A 23,577-nucleotide genomic window follows, 5' to 3' on the forward strand; every position below is an offset into this window, starting at 1 on the left:
ATATTTTCACTTGAAATATGCTTTCACTGTAACATACATATACATAAGAATTAGCGAGACAACAATCATATACTTTGGTGACATAGTAGGTAGGATGGTTTTCGCCAATTTGATGTAGGAACCGATTAAAAAAAAAATGGCAAACTCTAATAGGAAACGATCGACTTGGAATAACAAAAATCTAAGTCCGACCAGCAGCATATAATATTATAGAAAATTAGCGAGACATCTATTTTATACATAAAAAATTTTGGAAATCATATTCAAATAGTGGTGACATAGTGGGCAGGGTGGTTGTTTACAATTTGATGGAAGAACCACTTCAACAATGAAATCATATAAATTGATAAACTTCAACTTCGAGTCACAAATATCCAAGTATGACCAGCAGAATTAAAGACAATACTTAGAATAAATTCTTTTCAATCAAAGTCAGCTCACGGGATCGAACCCGGCGACCTCTCGATGCTTAATATCAACGCAACCTCCGAATCACGTTGCTGGCTGGTAATAAAAAAAAAAGTAATTTAAATAAATTTCTAAATCTCAATTATGACCATCTTTTCGCAAGACGATCTGCCATTACAATCCGTAATCTAAACAGTGAATCATTCCGTACAAAAAACGATAAAATTACACAAGGATAAAGTCACTCGCTGTCTGCCAGAGTCTTTTTCGTATGCAGTGTGCGAATTTCAACGTCATCGTGTCGAATAAATAACTACAAATAAACAAGTACGATTCCGATTCAATGTACGTACGCACTGAAAGAAACAGTACTTCACTTTCACGCGTGTCATTCATGTTGGATTTTTTTTTGGCTTATCGCTCAAACGGATTATACGCAACATGACGTTCGCATGTTGGAAATAGTCAAACGAACAGTTTAGAAAACGACCGACATTCGAATCGTCAAAAAAGCGAAGTGTAAACAGAGGAAAAAAGTCGTTTAATTGAGCACGCGTCTGTCTGGTAGCCGATGATTGCATTATCATTTATGCGAGACGATGACGCGTTTGCGCAATTTCGATTTAGCGCGTCAGTTAGTCTGGTTTGTCAAACGTTTAGGCCGATATGGCTATCGGGGAAAATCGGTAATCGCTGTGCAGAAAATTTATTATGAATGTAATCTAATATATAATTTCGAAAGAGACTTTCTATGCATGTATGTAACCTTCGTTCGTTGGTTCGTAGACGACACATTCGATTTATTTTTTTTCGATTCATAGGCACTGAATCGATTTTTTTCGATTCAAAGGATTCGACGTCCCCGGGGGCGAAGGCGCCGGATTCTGGTATACATATAATTTCGAAAGAGACAGTATATATGTTTGTTTGTTCGTGACAGTCAATTTAATAAAAAAAAACAAATGAGTATTCAAATAAATTTATATAAAATAAAACTATTCAAATAAATTTAATACAATGCTAAGCGGTTTATATTACAAATACCGAGCGAAGCCGGGTAAAACCAGTATTTAAAATAAAATATTCTTATATATTATACATATGTACTAAAAAACGAGTACCCAGAAGTCCTCGCATGACAGCAGTGTTAAATTTTAAGTTTTAAATGCATAAAAATAATATTTCACCCTTAGAGTGCTGACGTCTTTTCTGTTGAAAGTCCGTCACGCTGAAAATTTCGCCAACATTTCCAACTAGAATTATTTAGAAATCCAATAGAAAGCAGTTATAAAAATTGCAGCTAATCCAAACAAACCCTAGATAACTACCGCCGAGAATTTTGAGTTTTGTAAAGGTGTGTTTAAACTCTCTAATATATCTTGCCACAATATAAAATAAACAAAAAAAGTCTATTAATTAATGTATTTTTCCAAAATTAGTTCAATCTTCTTCATTGTTGTTAAAATGTAATGCTCACAATCTTAAATGCCAAGCCACAATCTAAAATACTCATCAATTAGGGATTTCCATCGAGAAATTTTGCTATGGATATAAACTCAGAAATTCCGGTCTAAACCAATCTTTATAAACAATGACACGGATTGCACGACCCATGTTAAATGCATTTATTTTCAATGCTACCTGGAAACGCTTGGCGGGTAGTATTCTTGTTTATTTCAGGCTCATGGAATTGTTGGCAAAACGCCGATCGGCGTTGGTCAGCATTCAAAGGGTTAACATGCTTTTATGGGTAGATTCTGTCTTTGCTCCAACTCATACCTCACTAGCAGAATATACATATGTACTAGTGATTAGCATATAATTATTTGAACAAAGTGGTCACTGGTTTCTGCTGGTCAGGACCTTGGATTTGGGACTCCAGGTCGATCGTTTCCTCAGAATTTGCGAATTTATCTTATTTTCATTGAAACGTTTCCAACAAATTGGTAATCTTATGTACATAAGTTTGACAGTGGTTGATTACGGCGATTCCCATATTTGACATGAACATTGTCATGAAAACGCGCCCATTCACAGCTGGAGTCTACTTAAGAACGCCGTGCCGTACAATTCTTTGTGTCTGCGCCTTATTTCACATTGGATTTATATAGGTAGTTAAAATCTACATATATGAAATTATGTAGATTTTAATTATGCAAATTAAGAATAATCCATTAAAAAAAATCGTGAAATATAAATACTAACTGGTATGCATCATATAATATGATACGAGCCGTTATATTTCAAAGTGGCGGAAGTCCAATTTGAAGTTCAAAAACACTTTCTGTTTGATTTAGTTCACAAATTGTTTTCACTTTTAATTCGATATGTCCAGAATCTCGGAAAATCAGAATAAACGTATTGCAGGCCACCAGTATTTTTTAGTATTGTTAAACTCAAAAAATAATTTATTCATTTTATGCCACTTTCAAATATGACGGCTCATATACATATAAACATACGTACATACATATATGTAAATGAACTTTATTCTAAATCTATTGAAACGTTTCTCCCAATCATCTTCTTATCAAATGTTCAGGCACACACTTTTCTCTGTATTCAAATGTAAATTTAGCCCCTTGAACTGTGATTCAATTTGACGATAAAACAATAACTATCAATATAATATAATAATCTAGTTCAGATACAAAAAAGTAAGAATATTTTGAATGCTTTACATACTTTATATGATAGTTGATCGTTGCATATATGTATGTATGACCTTTTTGCTGAGCATTTGCATTATTGCATCACATTGTTATTCAACGCCACTCAAATGGAAAATTTCACCGTGCAAATTGCTCAAGGATATGTCACTAAATAAATATAATAAAATGTGTGTCAAAGTAATTACATTTTACTAGTATTAATGAATAAAAAAATACTACCTCATAATGAACTCGCCTGCTAATTCACATTTAATGAATTCAAACCTACGGACGCCTTAATCATTTGATTACATTAAACAGACGATTCCATTGAGTGACAATTTTTATACAAAAATTGAAACGACGAGCCATCCGAACATTGTAAAATAAAACTTGTTTTCATTGAACCGGTCAAGTTTGCCGATTATATTGGCTACAAATTTATAACTTTGCCATTTCAGACTCATGTTAAAGCGAAAATATGGCCGTGAATTTACACAAGAAAATTTAATAAAATATTTACATACATAGAACGGATCAATGGGCTTTTTCGTAAATTAAGGTATACTGTAAAATATTTGTGTATTTAACATATTGAAGATTTTTCGCTGACACGAAACATGACACTTGTTTCATTTTTGAATAAGTACTTATATATGTAGCACAATATCAAGGCATTAACAAATAACGTTCGATGCTACATACATATATATGTACCTATATATGCATCAGTGGCGTGCCGTCATTGGACTATAGGGACTAGGCTAGTCCCCTAAAAGCAATCAAATCATTATCCATATTGATATTGTTCACTCGGATTAGTGAAGTTCAGATACCGGAATTGGGCCTACCTGAGGTAGTGGTAGTGGATTGTTATGGGATGGTTCGCCGCGTCGTTCGCTTGCACGGACTCGCTGTCTCAATTTTGTTGCCTTCGCGGTACTGGCGAATTGTTATGTATAGGCGTACCGTTGAAGATATTTTTTTTTATTTTGACTAAGAATATTCTGATTTGTGACTATCAAACATCATTTTGAACAATTTTTTTTTTTAGTACAAATATGACAATGGACTTGGCTAGCGAAACGATTCCTTCAGAACAAATCAGTGCGGAGCACGCGGAAGCAAATAATGATTGTACGAAATCATTCATAAGATTAAGTTTGGAATACAAATAAGATGTTATTAAGAAATGTAGGCTACTTAGGATATTTCTGTTTTGCACAAAAATGAAATATTATACGCGTCACTTCAAGATGGATTATTATAATTAATAAAATAAAATATATTCTTTTGTCCATATCTAGTAACCTGTTTTAAAAGTCACGAGTGTGTATTGATTTTTTTTAAATAGATAGTTTGCAAATGTATAAACAATCTTATAATCGGACGTCGAAGAGCATCGATGCTTTACCGCTGTGTTTCTTTCTATTTTGACGTGATATTTTACGACCGTTTTGATACTGATGAGTCATTTACCGTATTTGCATGCATAAATGCACTCTGGCCGATTCGGCCCGGTTGACCCCCCTAGAGCGAATAGAGAGCGGAAATCCTATCGATTCTATCGACTTATCCAGCTGCATTTGTACAAAAAAAAAGCTTTTAAGGCAAATACTGACCAAAATATGTATAGTATAAAGAACGACTTCATAAAAAAGAAGATTTCCTAGAAGATAATCAAATATGGTCAAACTTTTTTTCATTGGTAATTTAAGATTTTCGGAACGAAAGAGAGGTCAGAGTCGGACCAATTCCGGTCAGTTACCTTTGTCATGGTTAGATCTGTATAACGAAAAGGTTTGCCCTTACATAATATAATACTGCTAATACTGACTGATTCAACTTCTATCTATTAACCACGATTCAGCCGTTACTTTGACCTTAACGGACGTTGCGATAAAATCAGCACTTGATCATTTTATAAGACATTCGCACAGCGTTACAGTGAAGAATTTTTAGATTGCAAAACCTTGAATTGACCGCCAGAAAGAGCTCATTGTCCCCGCTGATTCACCAACTAACTACCAACCTTGAACCGCAAACTGAACGGTTCATTCGCAAAACCAAACGAAAGTGACATACCCTCCTCTCGATTTCCCCAAACATAATTTCGGTCAAGACCCCATGGCAAGACCACCATTGGACAAAGCCAACAAAGATCTCCGGCACTATTGAGAGCACTTAGGTAATAAATGCCCAACGGGCACAGTCAAGTGACTCAGATCAATAGACTGATGACGTAATGGCGATTGGCCACCGGTTTAACCGGTTCGATGTCGAGGCAAAGTATGTATGGCCACTATGAAAGTGGATGCGCGAAATTGGTCCGTCTCGAGAGTATCGTTCATGGTCTCTCACAGCGTCGTAAGTTACGCCTTGGGGTAAGTATGTATGTATGCATAAAAAAATAGTTCACCGGTTAGCATTTCGAGTCGTGCTCGCCTAATAATTAAAAAAAAAATCGATCCAAATGGCGTATTATTGCTTATTCGGGCCAAGGTGTATCGTTCACCCCCCCAGGGTTAAAATTTTTCGACCGCAAAACTACCCCAATTGACGCATTTCCCGCGGTTACCTTCTCGAAGGTGGATGTCGTTGAACTTCTTATCGCAATAACCTTTACACAAATATTTTTTATGTGTGTATTAAATTTCGCGTGTTCGTCTGAAATGTCTGATATTTTCTTTGCGAGTGTGTCGCATTTTTGTAATTAAGTCTTGAGGGTGATTTATGACGGTGATTATAAAATAATAATTTTTTTTTTTGAGTTAAATTATTCCTACGGCTGAATGAATCTTTAAAATTTTGATTAGAGTTCGTTGATATCAAGGTGTTGAAGGGTTGTTTTAATTTGATAAAAAGTTATTTATATTTTTCAAAAAAACTTTTCAATACACATTTAGAAATTGTATGGAATATAATATTAAATTTCAAAAGTATTTCCAAGGAGGTGGATATTTTGTAATTTTATTTAAATGTATGCTAATAATAATTGAAACTTTATAATAATTGATGTTTTAAAAATTATTCAAGGTCTTTTTAATGCAAATTTAAAAATAACAGATTTCCATGTAAATATCCTACTGTATGTAGGATATTTACATGGACAAGTATATCATACAATATTAATAACATATACTAACTAAATTTGATTTTAATGAGTATCCAAATACAGCCAGCAGTGATGAACATATGAATTCGTATTTTAAAGAAAATTAAATTATTTTTTTGAATCCAAAGTCCCCGAACCGGTCCAAAAACTATGCTAGTGAATTACACTGCGACTAATATTAAAAGAAAACCACTTCTGTTGATTGGCAGTTTTTCACCGATTTCCAAAAAAACTTTTGTATTATCTACGTCTTCTGAAAATCATCTAGATATGTATATATCTACGTAAGAATACCGTGAGTAGAAAAGTCCGTGCACTATATGCCGCCCCTTAGGTGCAGTACAAAAAAGCTGCCCTTATTATAAACATGACACAAATGATTTTTTTATTTATAAATATAATACCATAGAGAGATTTTTTATGATTATTTATCTCTAGTCTATTCTGCTGGTTAAATTAAATATAAACTTGTCCCCACAACGTAACAAATGTAATATTTATTTAGATGCCCAAATTCTACTGAGAATGAAAGTATCATTTATTTTATTAAAATTTAAACCGATATATGTACATACATACAGACCGACCAGATAAGGGCAAAATTGTGAAACAGACATCCAGAACAATCTGTGGCATCATTCAAATACAAGATACGCCTGTCAAACTATACTCGATGCTAATTGCAAGCCATGAATTAGACTAACACACACTATTTTGTCACGCCATTTGTTTTTGTCTAGAAACTAATTGCAACTTTAATTCTACCTTCGACTAAAAAGCGTTTGCTTTAAAAAAAAAACAATCAAAAACTAAATAATAAATATAAAACAACCGGAAAAACTTTCGCCTGAACGATAATTAGCTTAAAATGGCCACCGCTACAATTAGTCATATGTAAAAATAACACTACGACTTCCCAAATTGCCAATTATGAAAATCGCTTCACACGTATGTACGCCAGTCATTTGACGCTCGATTAACAATATGTATTTTTTGCATCGCTCTTAATAATAAATTAACGATAAACAAAATTCAACTCGCATACGATTGGACACGTAGAAAGTTGTGACCAACTCACTATGCTATTATTATCGCAAAATGGATCCATCGCCAACGATATGTGCTAAACAAGCAAATAACGAATCATTTTCGATCCATAGAAATGCTAATGCTGATTTTTTCCGACTATGTCTAGCGTGTAAAGGATTTGAAATGTACCGTTCGGTCACGCTACCGTCTACAATATTAGGTCACGTGAATATAATACAATATTTATATGTTGAGAGCATCTGCCTTCTAATGGCATCTATGTATTACATATGCTGCGGTCTGAAATTCAATTTTGTGACGTACGGTCGTTGGAAAGTGCACCTGGTGGTTTACGTGCCATAAAATAGGGGATGAATTTAAAACGCAAATTGGCTCAATAATGGACTAAATGCATCGGAGTGTTTCAAAATGCTACTATAGCGTGTACTCTATCAGTTTTTGAAATAAATTCAATCGGTTTATGTAAACGATCTCCAACAGAAATGCAACGGTAAAAACACTCAGATATGTACATAGAGCACACGACCATAGAAAAATGCAACACTCCAATAAAAACGCCCGTGTAGAGCACATGCTAATAAATAAACGCCAAAATAGTACACAATGTTGTTGAAAGTACCATTTAGATCCATGCCATAACATAAACATGTACGGAGATAGCATGATATAAAACAGAAATGTATGTATGTGTAGAGTATACTCTATAGAAGAAGACATTACGTATATCGATCGCAATTTATAGCAAGAAGCACTGCAATAAAGTTAAATTTACTACATATTTACATGAATATATTATAGAGAATAGGTATTTTGAGCTTTTTCCGATTATGCCTCAAACAGTAAAATATGACAATAGTATTACTACTAACAAAAAAATGTGTAAAATAGAACATGAACCACGGATCAGAAACTATTAAAATATATAAGAACTATACAAATGTGTTGTGAACATAATAGACATACATACATATATACAATAAAAAGCTTTTGAAAATCAAGAAAAAAGCAAAATTTCACGTATGGAGTAAGTCAAAGTACAAACGAATATATGTATAGAGCATACGCCATTAAACAAGCGAGAGCTAAAAGCACACTCTATACTTTGGCAAAAATTAAAGCATATAATGCATATTGCGTTAAAGTATATGAAAGCAATAGAGCACATATTCCTATTATAGACAAACGTTTGCATACAATAATGATAATGGTACGATCATATAGTTAGTATTAAGCCTACAATACAATGCAACAGAACAGAGTGTATTTAAAAAAGCACATAAATTAAAATTCACGATATAATATACAAATTTACACATGCTATAATCTTTTTCATCGTAGAAGTGTAATACATATGTATATGTATGCTAATAAAGAAACCCGAGCCTAGAGCATACTCTATAGTTAAAATTAGTGCATAGAGCGCACGCTATAGTTTAGAAACATAGCTTCAGAACTGAATATATTAATATAATACATACATAGAAGGGATTACTCATGTCAAGCTCACGTTACAGTAGAAATATTACAACACGCTATACTAAAAGCATGCGCACATACATATCATACCATACGTTAATCTAGAAATGAGTACAAACACACTACAGTAGCGGTCATCGAAGACTCAATCAATCCATTCAAAGCGTCAATAATAACAATTAAAAGACATTATTAGTAACGCATTGTGCAACATCACACGAGCCATTCATTTCAGTTTTACTACACATTTCCTTTGTTTCCGAGGCCTTCGACGATCGTCCAGGTCGTGCCTGGACGATTCATCACATGACTTCACCGCGACTATGAGTCGTCACGACTTATGACAAAATAATACGTATTCAAGACGAGCTCCTTCTACATACATACATACATACATAAGTAAAGGCTGACGACTCGTGCTTTATGTACAGTTGAACACGGTATTTTTTTCATTTGTCGAAAAACACGTTTTTTTTGCATTTCGGCGGAAAAAATTGTCACGCGTTTCAATCGAGAAAATGCTTCCTGGAAAAATTTTCGGCGTAGAATCATAAATCAAACGAATTAATTAAAGTGATCGAAACAAAAATGTGTGTGTGTGTGATGGCGTGTGTCACGGATAGGCACATAGTGTCACACTATTATTGTAGAGATTATGTAAAGTTACCGCAATTGTTGTGCAGCGGGTCTAAAACATTGTGCAATATTGCGGATATGTATGTAATTCGAGATCGTGATCTCATTCTATGAGAATCTGTTTGATTCTCATTCTATGAGATAGTTCTATTCTCATTCTATGAGATAGTTCGAGTGTTAGTATAAGAGGACTTTATACAAATTATGACAAGGAACAGTTTTGTATACACGTAGTCCGATTTTCACTTTCACGTCAATCTATTTCGTGTATTTGATACAAAATGCACCAATTTAAACATCAGACTGGAGCATTATACTATTAAGCACTATTATATGGTAAAAAATTGAAAAAAAACTGCGAAAAATTCATTCAAAACAGTTTGAATATGTTCTGTAAGAGTAACATTTTTTACTAATAATATTATTTTATTTATTTATGTATATGTGGAAGCATTATAGTCTCCTATCGAAGCTGGGAACATTTGCTATTACAAAGATTGTTACAATTGATATATGACAGATTACTAATGTACGTTTGTACATATTCGTTTATAATAGAACAGCTCAAGCCGGCTCAAAGCTCAAACTTAAAAAAAAAATCTCAAAGCCCGGCTCAAGCTCAAACAGCACTACGAAAAATATTCTTTAGTACATTATAAATGGAGACATTCATATATGTTCCGTAATATGTACGTGGCGTAAATGAAAGATTAGTAACCGACACGATCTATTCATATAATACAGCAGTACATGTCGCCGAAAAGTATCAAGCAGAACCAGTTTTTACGACGTTGCATCATAGTGGCGAGTGCACCCTTACTACCAAAACGTCATATTGTGACAATATTAACTTGACGATTCGACGTAAGCAATATTGCGCCGTAAAATTGCGCTCTATAATGTATATGTAAGCCGATTTTGCCTGGCATTCGTCCAAAATAAGTATGAACGTGCCGAAAAAGGGCGGTGTTGTGCAGTATGAATACGAGTAGTCTTTTCCGTGCATTGCTGTGCCGAGCTGTTGACGTGCAGTACAGTACAATATAAACGGACCATTATAAGTACATGTAACGAATAATGACACACAGATATGTGCATATAAGCAAATATTTTGAAAATAAAGTAAAATTTTCAATGGCCTTAGTTATAATTTGATACATACATACATAACCAGCAGCGTGGTCTAGTGGTGAATGTTGAATTATTTCGTACTTGATGTTACGAGTTCGAATCCCCGCTAAGTCTCGCTGTTGGCCAGACCTTGATTTGTCTAGGTCGATCGTTTCTTATCAGAATTTGCCAATTTTTCTGATTTTCATTGAAACGATTACTGTAAAATTGGCGGTTCCTTCCCAATTTTCTGTTGCGAACCTTTAGTTATTGTTATATCTTAGGTTTCGCCATATTGCTCACCATAGATGTCTCTGTGGTTGTTTATCGAATATACAATTCGTATTGTTACATGAAAGTTATTCATCGTTATTTATCGTATTAATACGATGTTTGTAAATACATGTATACTGAACATAGATGTCAGATATTTAGATTTACATGTATCTATGTAATAATTATGTAGACCAGGAAGGCGCATTTGGGACTTACCTGTTAAGCCTTTCTGGTATATTTGTATATATGTATGTATGTAAAATAAAAATAAATAAATAAATACACACAATATCACTCGCAAATTGTGAAATTATTCCATGCGTGATATCACATATGTATATGTATTCTTAATACATATACGTATACATATGTATATAAAAGTAATAAAGAAAGTATAAAAAAGTTATTGTGAAAATGTGGCACGAAACACGTCCAGAGTACAATAAATCGACCGACACCAGTATTACTATGCAAATTTTCACCGTCGAGCCTATTACACCTAATTTGTCAAATTGTGAAATGTTAAATGGAAAACTTCAATTTTCACCACTGAAGAATCGAATATTATAACAAGAGTACCAATGTACGCGTCGGAAACCAAACGACAGCCAATCAAATTTCTAAACGCGATAAATTAAATCGAAAATTCAACAAAACATTCCCACAATCCAAAGATTGGATTACATAAAATGAAAATCTCCAAATCGATAATCAAACGCAACACAACAAACCCACAAAAATCCGTATACACATACATACATACATACATATTTACATTTATATTACACAATAAATTACACGTTACGTGCGGATTGACTCATCCAAAGGTTGAATTTGAGCGCACAATAATATAATCAGCGGTTCAATAAAATTATTCACGTATACGGATACATATTTTGGCATAACAGATAATTATATCTGGGTGTGTTTGAATAATCAAAAGATAATATACAAATATAATATAATACATACATAGGTATGCAGTCGAACGGAGGTCATTCGTGTGCCCATAACTCTCAGGTATGTTTCCACAATATACGAAGCGATAAAATGGGTTTAAACGCACTTCACACCCATTTTGGTATTAATGTTCAGGGTTGCGAATTTTAACGCGTTCAAATCCCTTACCAAATTTCCATGAATGAAATCAACCATCTATAAATACAACATTGAAGGTCTGTTCGCCGGTTTATTTATCATTTATCGTTTCCACACCTTGTATTGATCTAAATCGATCTCTAAGAGGTGTGGAAATTTCCATCATCCTACTGAATCATATTTGGGGTAATTGAATTGAAAATTTTGTGTCGATAACGCTGTGCTAAATTATTTACGTTACCATATTTAATTTGAGTAGTCTTAAATCGAAAAGCTTTCTTATGAATCCTTTCCATATGCAAAACTCAAAATAAGCGGTTCTTATTGGTCTTAGCTGACCAATAAATATCGTATATTTTTCTCTTTATTGCATACTGCTACATCCAGAAATGAAATAGCTACATCCAGAGCCGAGGAGAGTGGGGAGGGGGGGGGGTTTGATACGAATTTCCAGGTACTTAGTCCAAAATACTAAGAGATGTAAGCGAAGCCTGCAAATTCCCGTCTGCCCAGCGGTGACGAATTCGTCGACAAAATTCACCTATTGCGCACAATTCTTAACATTATTTTTAATCACATTTTTTACATATACATTTGTATGTATGTAAATCAGTGGCGTGCGGTGAAATTCTCCCTGTTTTCGTCGCACAGCCTTACTTACGTGTGTGCGAGCAGGACACAAAAGGATGCAGTATGACGTCACAGCATCCTCTTGTATCCTACTCGCACAAACGTAAATAAAGTTTTGCGATAGAAACAGAGAAATATCCACCGCACGCCACTGATGTACATATATGTATGTTGATATAATGTAGTGCCAGTTGATATTCAAGTGGATTTCGCCTAGTTGGGACGCCAGTTAAAGATCTATTCATACTATCCAGCAGTTCACGGCCACAACACAGCATAGAAGCTCACGTAAACGACAGTTTCTATTCATATTACACAGAAAGGTACGTTTTGCCACGTTCAGACAAGTTTTAGCCGAGTGCAAGGCAAAATAGGCTTACATATACATTACAGAACACGACGATACGGCGCAATATTGCTTGCGTCATATCGTCAAGTCAATATTGTCACAATATGACGTTTCCGAAAATATTCACATGCGCATACGCACTCTCATTAGTACGCGTGAACTCGCTACTATGACGTCACGTTGTGCGTGAATATTCTCATACACAGTGGCCAAAGAAAACCGGTTTTGCTCGATACGTTACGGTGACATGTACACTGCTGCATAGTATGAATAGATTTTATCGGCTACTGCTGTTACTTGCTGTTACGTCTACGCCACGCTAGTCATGAATATCCATCCGTGTTTTCCAACGTATCCGTTCGAAAGCTTTAAAATAAATTAAATAAGAACTACCAAGTCCGAATCTATGTACATACATGCATACATACATATATACAAATCATGCATACGAACGAAAATTAGCACGGAACACGTCAGAATTACGTTTATCGCGTCATTAGTATCTGAGCCATGGTATTATAAACGTTTCGCAAGGGAAATATAGATAAGGGTCATTACCAACACTTTTCCAATGGCGGCAATGACGTGTCCGCTTTCGATCGACATTGATTTTCCCCACACACGACTATCGCGCACACGCCGTATCTTATCACACAGGGTTCGATCGAAAGGCAAGGCCACAGTTACATACATACAGACCTATGTATATACGTGATAAAATAATACGGCGACACTAACGCCATAATTGCCGTCACAGCGACACGACACTAATAACAACAGAATAATTCAATATACATTATGTACATATAATAATGCAAGCGGGGAACGACCGACACTACTAAACGGCACACGGTCGTTACACTTTTCCATTTCCACTGTGCGAAATTTCAAAACGACACACACACACAAGTGCAAATTGCTGACCACCTTAGATTGCGAAAAGTGGGCAAATTCGGCAAAATTCGGCCGGTCATTGTCGAGACGAGAAGTGCAACAGCGTTTAGCTCGTCATTGTGTGAAATTTAGTACAACTACTTAGTTTTGGTTTTTTATTACTGTTTTTGCATTGGATTTTGACGTCAAGGCATGCGATTGGATCGATACTTTCACGCGAATGATTAATATGGTCGATTTTATTTTTCTGACGAAATTTTTACGTGATGATAATTATGATGATCTCATGTCCTTAATATAATATTCATTTATAATTTTGAACCATTGTAACACTACAGGAAGAATCAAATGCTCCACAATGGCCTACATAAGAAAACAGCCAGCAGTATGGCTCGATGGTTGCTTTGATACTAAGCAGACCGAGAGGTCAGCGGGTTCGATCCCGTGAGCTAGCCTCGATTAAAAATAATTTATTCTGAGTATTGACTTAAATGCTGCTTGTCAGACTTGGATATTTGTGACTCTAAGTCGATCGTTTCCTATTAGAATTTTTTGAATTTATCTGATTTCATTGTCGAAGCGGTTCTTCCATCAAATTGGCAACAACCATTCTACCCACTATGTCACCACTATTTGAATATGCCTTCAAAAAAATATTATCTATAACATAGACGTCTCACTAATTTTCATATATACATATATGTATATATATATAATATTTGTATTATGCTTATATGTCTGGTCACAGTGACGCTTTAGAGTATTTTGTAATGTCACTGTGGCTAATATGTAAATAAAAAAACTAGAGAAAAAGTACATAGAATAAAAAAAAAATCAAAAGCAGAAAAATATCATAAAAAATAATGCATAAAAATTAACATAAGGAAAAAAATACACATAAAATTCCAAATAACAGAATACATAGTAGGGAATATCTTGGATATACATATGTAAATATATGATGGATCGAAATATACACATTCATATGTATTATATTGATAGGTACATATATGCGTGATATAGTAAATAGCAACAATCGATTTTTTAGCATATCTCGGTACTACCTGCCGCGAGTCAACTAATAAATATTATAGTTGTTTTTTAAACGGAAATTTGTACTATTCAACATGACATAGAAATACTGTGTGCGTCGTTTATTATATAAAATTTCCGGTAAGAGAGTTCAGTCAGGTTAGGTTAGGTTAAAATCGCTTTTATATACCCTAGTTAATATCGGGTTGACACGATGCTTAGACCGAGTACGCCATTTTGATAATTCGGAAGTTACTCGTACACTAATCAGACGTTGCCACGTTAAGAGTAACGACAGAGTTACCAAATTAGCGAACACGATTTTAGTGCAATTGTATCGTGTCAACTCGGTATAATAATACCTCAGTCGAATTAGTAACCTACATACATATGTAAATAACTAATAATGGGAAGTGGCAAAATAACACTGAGCAACAAGAAAAATTACCGGAGCGGAAAATAAGCAATCTATATACTAAATTTGACCCACTAAATTCGAATATGACAATGATTTTTCTCGGCTTCTCGTTTGAGATATGTATAAGCGTTTAAACAAAAACAGATTTTCGGCTTTTGCAGTATAAATACTTATTTAAAAATCAAAATTTAGTATTGCTGCGCCAAAAGTGGGTATTGGAATTCATAGTCACATGTTTTTACTATTGTTTTTGATTTTATAGCTTTAAAATACTTATAATTAATTATCTAGTGAATTTTAAAAGTCAAAAATATTATTTTTTCTTACACATTTTTTCTCGAGCTATCATGAATTGATTGGATCAGTTATATCATATATTTAACTACATTTGCAAGGGTTGGTTGTTGCTCAGTGTAATTCGTAAACAAACACATTAAACTCGTTTTTATGTAATACAAAATCACCTGAAGCTCTTCAACTGACTGTATCCAAAGAGTGAATAACTATAGTCTTAATTTTAACTAGTTAAATTTTCGGACACTGAAGTAAACGGATTTTTAAAATTGTATTCGTGATCAAAGAGTCCAAGTAATAAATACTTTCAAAATTTAATTTAATTATTCGATTCCATAATTGGAATTTGAAAAAAATTTAAATTTGATGGTTTGGAATTTCCTCAATTAATAGTTAATTTATCTTTCGTTTAGTTATTCAGCTACTAATCCAACATTTAATCGGAAATCGTTCTATTTGAAAACATAATAGTGTAATTAGAGTGTGAGAACTATACGAATGTATGGACCAGAAATACGGCAAACCCATCATTACGCTAGATTTATTAATTCAAGAAAAAAATATAGTTAGATATGGTTAATTTAAAAACACACTAAAAATCAAATGCGAAGGACACGTCAATCATGTTTTGATCGATATCACAAAAAATATTAAAGCTAGACTGAAGACAGGTACAACCGCAAAAGTCTCACAAGATCACAATTCATCATTGAATATATAAATAATTAAAAAAAATAGGAATTAATTAGACAAAACTACATCAAATTAATAATCGAATAACTAAAAAAAGTATCGATCAGTACATTTGGACAGATGACTCGGAAAATCGGATCAAAAAAATATACATACATACATACCACTTGAACTAGTTATTCGCTTGCGTTTAAATTAATAATTCTAATGTATCACTGCGACATATGTAAATAAATAAATCGACTAGAAACGTGACGTGTAACGAAGAACATTACTATAATATGAATATGTGGGACGATACGATTTTCTCTTGGCCGCAAACGTATCGATTTCCACGAGTTTTAATTTTGAATCGTACCCGTATAAAATATACACATGTCATTTTCGAAATCTGCATACGAAACCTATAATATACGAGATAATATGTCACTTGAGATGTATACAATTCGAAAAGCGTATGTGAGTCACGCTCGACACACATAGATAGAGATACAGAGAGAGAGAGAGATCATCAGTGATATCATCGCGCATAAATTACAGGTGAGAATTGTTTATAACAAACATATGACATAGATGTACACATAGATATGGGTATTTCCATGACTTTTCGACCACACTGCACTTGGGGGGAATATTTGCGGTATAATTGTCTACTGCTACTTGTACGTATCGCCGATCAGTAAGTGATATATTGAGGCTGTTGGGCCAATTGAAGAACACACTATTCACCATTCGCGCGACAGATTTATAGCGATTTTTTCCGAAACATGGAGAAAATCATTCGATCGTATCGCAAAGGTCAAGGTTTTCATTTGCGGCGTGGGGAAAAAATAGGGGAAATTGTGGTCATTTTCCGCGAAACACATGTTTAGTTAATGTGTCGACTCTATCCAATATACATATTTATGTATGTGGAAAATCAATAGCTAAAATTGCGTTGAAGAGAAAATTTTACTGACCTAAAAGTGTACTAATGACTTAATTCATCGATGTTTTCAGTTGATGATCACTTATCGAACAACATTTTTCATAGAAATATCTATTTTAATTTGCGCTAAAGCAATCATCAGTACATATTTCAAACACAATAAGACTAAAAAAATATGAACGATGACGAATTGCGATTTACCAATTCATTGTACGGAAAAATCTTGATTTTCCACGATATTTTCTCTTGCGATAAGTTGGCATATTATTTATTAAAAACAATATAATATTCTTATGATAGAAATATCATAATCTTGTTCATTTATTCCAACAATAAACTTACATACACGTATATTACCATCAATTGGCATTTTTTTTGTAATTATAACTAATGATCTCTGACCGAAAATTTAATTTTTTAATACATATATATATATATATATATATATATATATATATATATATATATATATATATATATATATATATATATATATATATATATATATATATATATACTTACATATTTACCAAAAAGGCCTAACATCGATAAATAAATTAAAGAGCATCATAGATATATCTGTGGATAAATTTGATAAACATTTTTACAGCATTTTATAAACGATTTCTTTCGAGAAATAGAAAAAGGTTCCCAATTTGCTAGGTACCGTTTCAACAATGAATATCAGAAAAATTGACAAACTCTGATAGGAAATTATCGCGTCCGAGTCACAAACCAAGATCTGGTTTGTGACTCGGGTCAATCATTTGACAGCATTACAAGCTAACCACTGATATATGCTGCTGTTCCATTATTAAAAAAATAAAATAAAAACAAGAGCAAAACTAGTACCAATATTTTGGGTTCACTTACATACATACATATGTATATGTATACATGAGCCGTTATATTTGAAAGTGGTAAAAGTCCACTTTTCTTCACTTTGAGAATTATCTCGCAAAACATTAAATATATTATTTTGCGTTTACGATATTTAAAAATAGTGGTGGCCTGTAATACGTTTATTCTACTTTTCCGAGATTCTGGACATATCGAATTAAAAGAAATGATCCACAATTTGTGAATAAGTCAAACTGAAATAGTGTTTTTGGAACTGAAAATTGAACTTCCGCCACTTCAAATATAACTGCTCAATGTTGCCTTTAATTTCACTTATGGTATAAATGAAACTCATTTAGTAGTTCAAAGCCAGAAATTCTTCAATGAAATTAAAATAAAGCCTGTATTTTTACTTATCAGTAAAGAAAAATCAATCCACCATATTTATCCCTAAAAATAATGTATAATACACCCATATACATATACTGACTTGAAAAAACTGCATGCCATATATTATATTCCGTTTGTTACAGACATTACTAACAAACTAACCAGTAGATTCTATGACAGAATCACTAATAACCATACTAACACACTTGTGAAGAGTCTCGGTGATTACAACAAAATGTCTATACCCTTCAGGTATAACACACGGATTACCTAAACACAATCTACTTTATCAATCGTCGACTTTTGAGTATGTTTAACTAATATTATGTATTAGATGTATTAAGAGCATTTATAAAAATTGTAAATAGGTTTTTGAGCTCTGTTTTCCTATTAAGCTGTACATTAACATTAGAATAATACAATACTATGATTACTAACAAAATTAAATTTAAATTGTAAAATAGAAAACGATCAGTAGATCAGTAGCTATTAAAATAGATATAAGATGTATTGTGAACATAATTTCGTAATAATAAAAAGCATTTAAAAATCAAATCCGCCATATTCAATTACACGTTTGGACATTAAATTAAAATAGAAATTGAACCGAAATCCGACTGCAATATAATGTGCAACTACTATATAATTTCATTAAAGAGTGCGTGTCAAAAGCGAATTAATTTTAATGACTGAATTAAACCGGATAGTGCAATTTATACAACTCACACACATACAAACCGAAAGACAACCACGCACACTGGTCGAGATAATGAGTATAGGAAGTACGCGAATATACCTAGAATCATCGTTCTTAATTTATAATTATCATTCAGTTCACTTTCACCCGTTGAAACACACAACAAATAGGTACACTAAACATAGACAATATATAATATACTATAATGTACACTAAACATATTTCTCGCATATCGCATATTTCTCCCGAATGAATATTTCCCGAGAAATTAACAGTGTGTGTGTGTGTGTGTGTGTGTATCGAAAAGAATATGTAGGCTACTGAATTTCATAAATAAATTACCGCCGATTTGAAGAGAAGCAGACTACTATCACGCATACATTTCCTCTGCGAAAGTGAATAAAATGCGAAATATGTATCTCAACACTTACCAATCCACACGTGTGCAAGTAAATGTGTTCAAATTTCACTTTTTTGTATTATGCACACATACATTATATATGTACATACATATGTAGTGTGAAACGTGTGCGTGCGTGCGTGCTCCTTCATAAATTACAATTTATATTAATTGCTGTGTATGAATTCTTTGTTTTTGGTCGATTTTTCTAGTATGTTTCGTAATCGTAGACGTTCGACAATGCCAGGTGAATATGATATGTACATACGTATACGTTATGAAAATTGATGATTTTTATTGATCTTTGCAAAGTGAAAAACGTAATCATCAAAGGAATGATCCTTCTATTCATATGTACCTATAAATATGTATGTATGTATGTATATTGATTGATTGGTTGCATTCAAATTACGTACATACTTGAGATAAATTTAGAATGAATAAATCATATTTATATTATGTTATAAATATATCATATCTCTGTTATGTAATAAAATGAGACCGATGAGGTATTTTAATTTAAGAGGCAATTTTCTGTATATCTAAAATTTGATAACCGTCAAAAAATCGCGCGGGACAAAATCGCTTGGAAGAAACCGCACAGCGACAAAATAGCGCAACGCATATATAGATAAATATAAACAAGAAAATATATATTTATATAAAACCATGAGGCTTGTAAAAACAAGTAATATAAATATTAAAAACAAATGTAATTTATAATAAAAATCCGATAGAACACAGTAATGATAAAATCAGATTTGTTTATTAATTTTGAAAGTGTACTTTTGAAACATAATAAATATAATTATATGTCCTAAATTTAAAATAATATCGAAGGATCAGCACAAATTCTGAAGTACACTTTCAAAATAAATAAACGATTCTTATTTTATACATTTCATAGACCTAATTTTAATATTTATATTTCTTGTTTTTGTATTTATTTTCTTGCTTATATTTGTTTATATACGCGATGCTCGTTTTTGTTGTCGCACTATTTTGGTTTGCGCGACTTTGTCCCGCGCGGTTTTGTCGGGTGTCCCGACTCGGGACACCCTAAAATTTAATTTAAACATGATACGAGTAAATATTTTTCACGATGTTTTGCTATATATGTACGTACATATTTTCTTCAACTTTGATGCGAAACATTACAACATATACTTTTATTTTATTATTACACACACAGTGTTGTGCCCGTTGATATTTCAACGGGTGATACATTAACCACACCCGAGGCTAACCATACCAGGTTAGATGGAATATATTTAACTTTAACATACGTATGTATATGTCCATAAAAAGTTATTTATTTTGGCACAAAATTAAAGTTGCCAAAATTTGAAACACACCTATATACATAAATAAATATGTATAGTGTAATTAAAAAAAGTTTTAATTATTTAGCAAGTAATAACTTTTCAATATTTCTAATACATACATACATACATACATATGTCCCAGAAAAAACAGAAAATCCTACTTTCAATAGAAATATACCCATTGTTCAAAAAATTCTAAAAAAAAAAAGTGAACATTTTATTTTTTAGAAACACGCATCGTTTCACACACAAATTTACAAAATACACAAATAAAACAGTACAAACTGCCCAAGAAAAATAAAAATGTCACAAAAATTCACATCAACGGTAACATACATACATACGTATCTATGCATAATTTAGCAACAGCCTTGATACTCTACTTTTGTAATACACACAATATCATATCAATCTACAAAATTATGTGTGAAAATTTCCAAGCGAAAATATAATATATATATGTACATATGTATATGTATATTATTCATTTGTCCGATACGATCAATACATATTAATTCACTGGTGAATTTAATTCCACAACCGGCTGAGGCAATCACCGTTTTTATCCATTAACTACACACTTCATAGGTGGCCGAGAATACATTAAAATACGCACAGTTACCTTACACTATACACAATATTTTCCTATTAATCGCAAAACTAGAATTGAAGGTCGCCATTTGAGATTTAGAAAACGTTCCGATCGATCGACATATTATAATACACATACATACATACATACGTACGCTTAATGTAACGTGTGTCGCCTAAAGGCGGATAAAATTAATATCGTCGGTCAAAATTCGGTCAATGTTAAATAGTTCGATTGATTTTTATTTTATTTACAGGGGTCAAATTGAATTTTATAGTAGATACTTTCCGGCCGCGGCCGACGTTAATTTCCGTCGTTTTGCATGCGGTCTTTAGTGTGTTAACGAGGCGAAATTTATCGTCCGTACTAACGATGTGATGGGAAGTACATACAAACATATGTGCATGTGTCAACGCTAATTTAAGACTGTGATAATATATGTATATACATATGCATATGTATATATACCAATATATAATATAAATATACTTTAAATTTTACCATGAACAACTCTCGGCTAATACAAATTAACAAAACTCAGTTTAGTATAAAAATTGCATTTTAAAAATATTGTTACAAATATTGACCGTACGGTTACATTTCGTTTTTGTATCGAGCTAAAGCTTTGAAATACGTACATATAGATTTAAATAATTTAAAAAAAAGTTACTATTCTACTTTTACTCGACCGAGAGACGCCGTGCAATTCGGCTACTAACTAATTAAAATACACAGTATGCAGTTCGTTTCAAGTATGAATATCGTTTTTTGCAGCATTGTTATACGATATTGGTTTGGTTTTAAATCATAATTTACAGCTGATGATTTAAAATCAAACCATCTGATGAAGGCCTCTCCAACACGCTTCCATTCATCTCTGTTTTGAGCAACTCTCATCCCTTTTTACATTCTCTCGGGTACCATGCGAGCACTTCTTTCGTCTATCTATCGTCCGTTCTTCCAGCCAAGTGACCCGTCCATTGCCTTTATATATTTAAAAAAAAATTGTACAAATTTGACGAACCCCACCATTTTTTACAAATGCTTTATATTTGTGTGTATTGAGGCGAGGCAGTGTTTTTAAAACTATTTTTAATAATGTAGTATATTTACCTCATCTATCGTGCGTTTTTCTAGTTCCGTGATCCGCCCATTACCATTTCAATTTCTTTACTCTCACCATTACATCAACCACCTTTGTCATACTTCTAACCCCACGTATTCCATATTCTATCTCTCCTTGTTATGCTAAGCATAGAGTGTTCTATACTTCTTTGAATGCACCGGACATTATGCAGCATTCTGGCATTCAATGCACAAGTTTCGCATCCATTCGCCATACGTCATAATAATACAAATTAATATATTCGAAATAAAGAACAATAACCGAACTGCGGCTGCCAGGCTGGCTGCAATTTATAATTATGCAATACATTGCAATACATATGTTATCGGTAGTAGATACAATATCTATTTACTTGGTTTAATAATTTCAAATAAAAAAAATAGCATTTGTATAGCCAAATGCAGGTTCCCGGAAAAATGCACTAAATTGCACTGAATAGTGGCGCAGTTTCAAGAAGTCCTAATTTTCAAAGGCGCACAAAAAAAGGTTAGTTCTCCTTAAGTATCTTTGAAAGTTTTTATGTATCGAGAGCGCAACTGTCTCGAGTGCATTTTTCCTGTCACCCGAAATCCAGTAATTATGTGGAATATAACTTGAATTCGAACTTAAAATGCAAGTGGCTAACTACTATACTGTAAGTAGATGGATCAATCGCCTCCTAGATACCTGGATTAGTTGAAATGATAATTAAATCGAAAAAATTCATATGTATATAAGTACATATGTAACTCTTGGGTTTGCAAAACGCGACTCCTACATCAAATAACGGTTTAAAATCCAAATAAATTACCGAGCTCGCGTAAGCGCAAACGCTTGAGCACATCTGACTCGACAATATTAAAAACCAATAAAACACACAAATCTGAAAAGCAAACCAGATAAAGCAGTAGGCGTACAATATGGTCAAACAAACGGCCCCAAAGAACTCGAACTCATCCAATATGGTAATGGTTACACTATTTCTATGCTAATTTTCTCTCTCTCTCTCTCTATCCCTCTCCGAACACTTTGCAAAGTTGTAAACGTAGCAGAAACAAGCTCAAGTATGACAATACCTAGATAGAATGTACATACATATAACAACCGAGGAGTGTTTGCAAGCAATGAAAGGTCATCAACTCTCTACATAGTGGTACATATGTACATATT

General features: G+C 33.1%; 1 protein-coding gene across 1 annotated transcript in view; it reads right to left on the minus strand.

The window, feature by feature from the left end:
- Positions 1 to 23,577, minus strand: part of LOC143920056 (bicaudal D-related protein homolog) — a 102,527-nt gene that overhangs the window by 78,088 nt on the left and 862 nt on the right. The window lies entirely within an intron of this gene.

Source organism: Arctopsyche grandis, chromosome 12 (genome assembly GCF_051622035.1).
Source record: "Arctopsyche grandis isolate Sample6627 chromosome 12, ASM5162203v2, whole genome shotgun sequence".
Classification (NCBI taxonomy): Eukaryota; Metazoa; Arthropoda; class Insecta; order Trichoptera; family Hydropsychidae; genus Arctopsyche; species Arctopsyche grandis.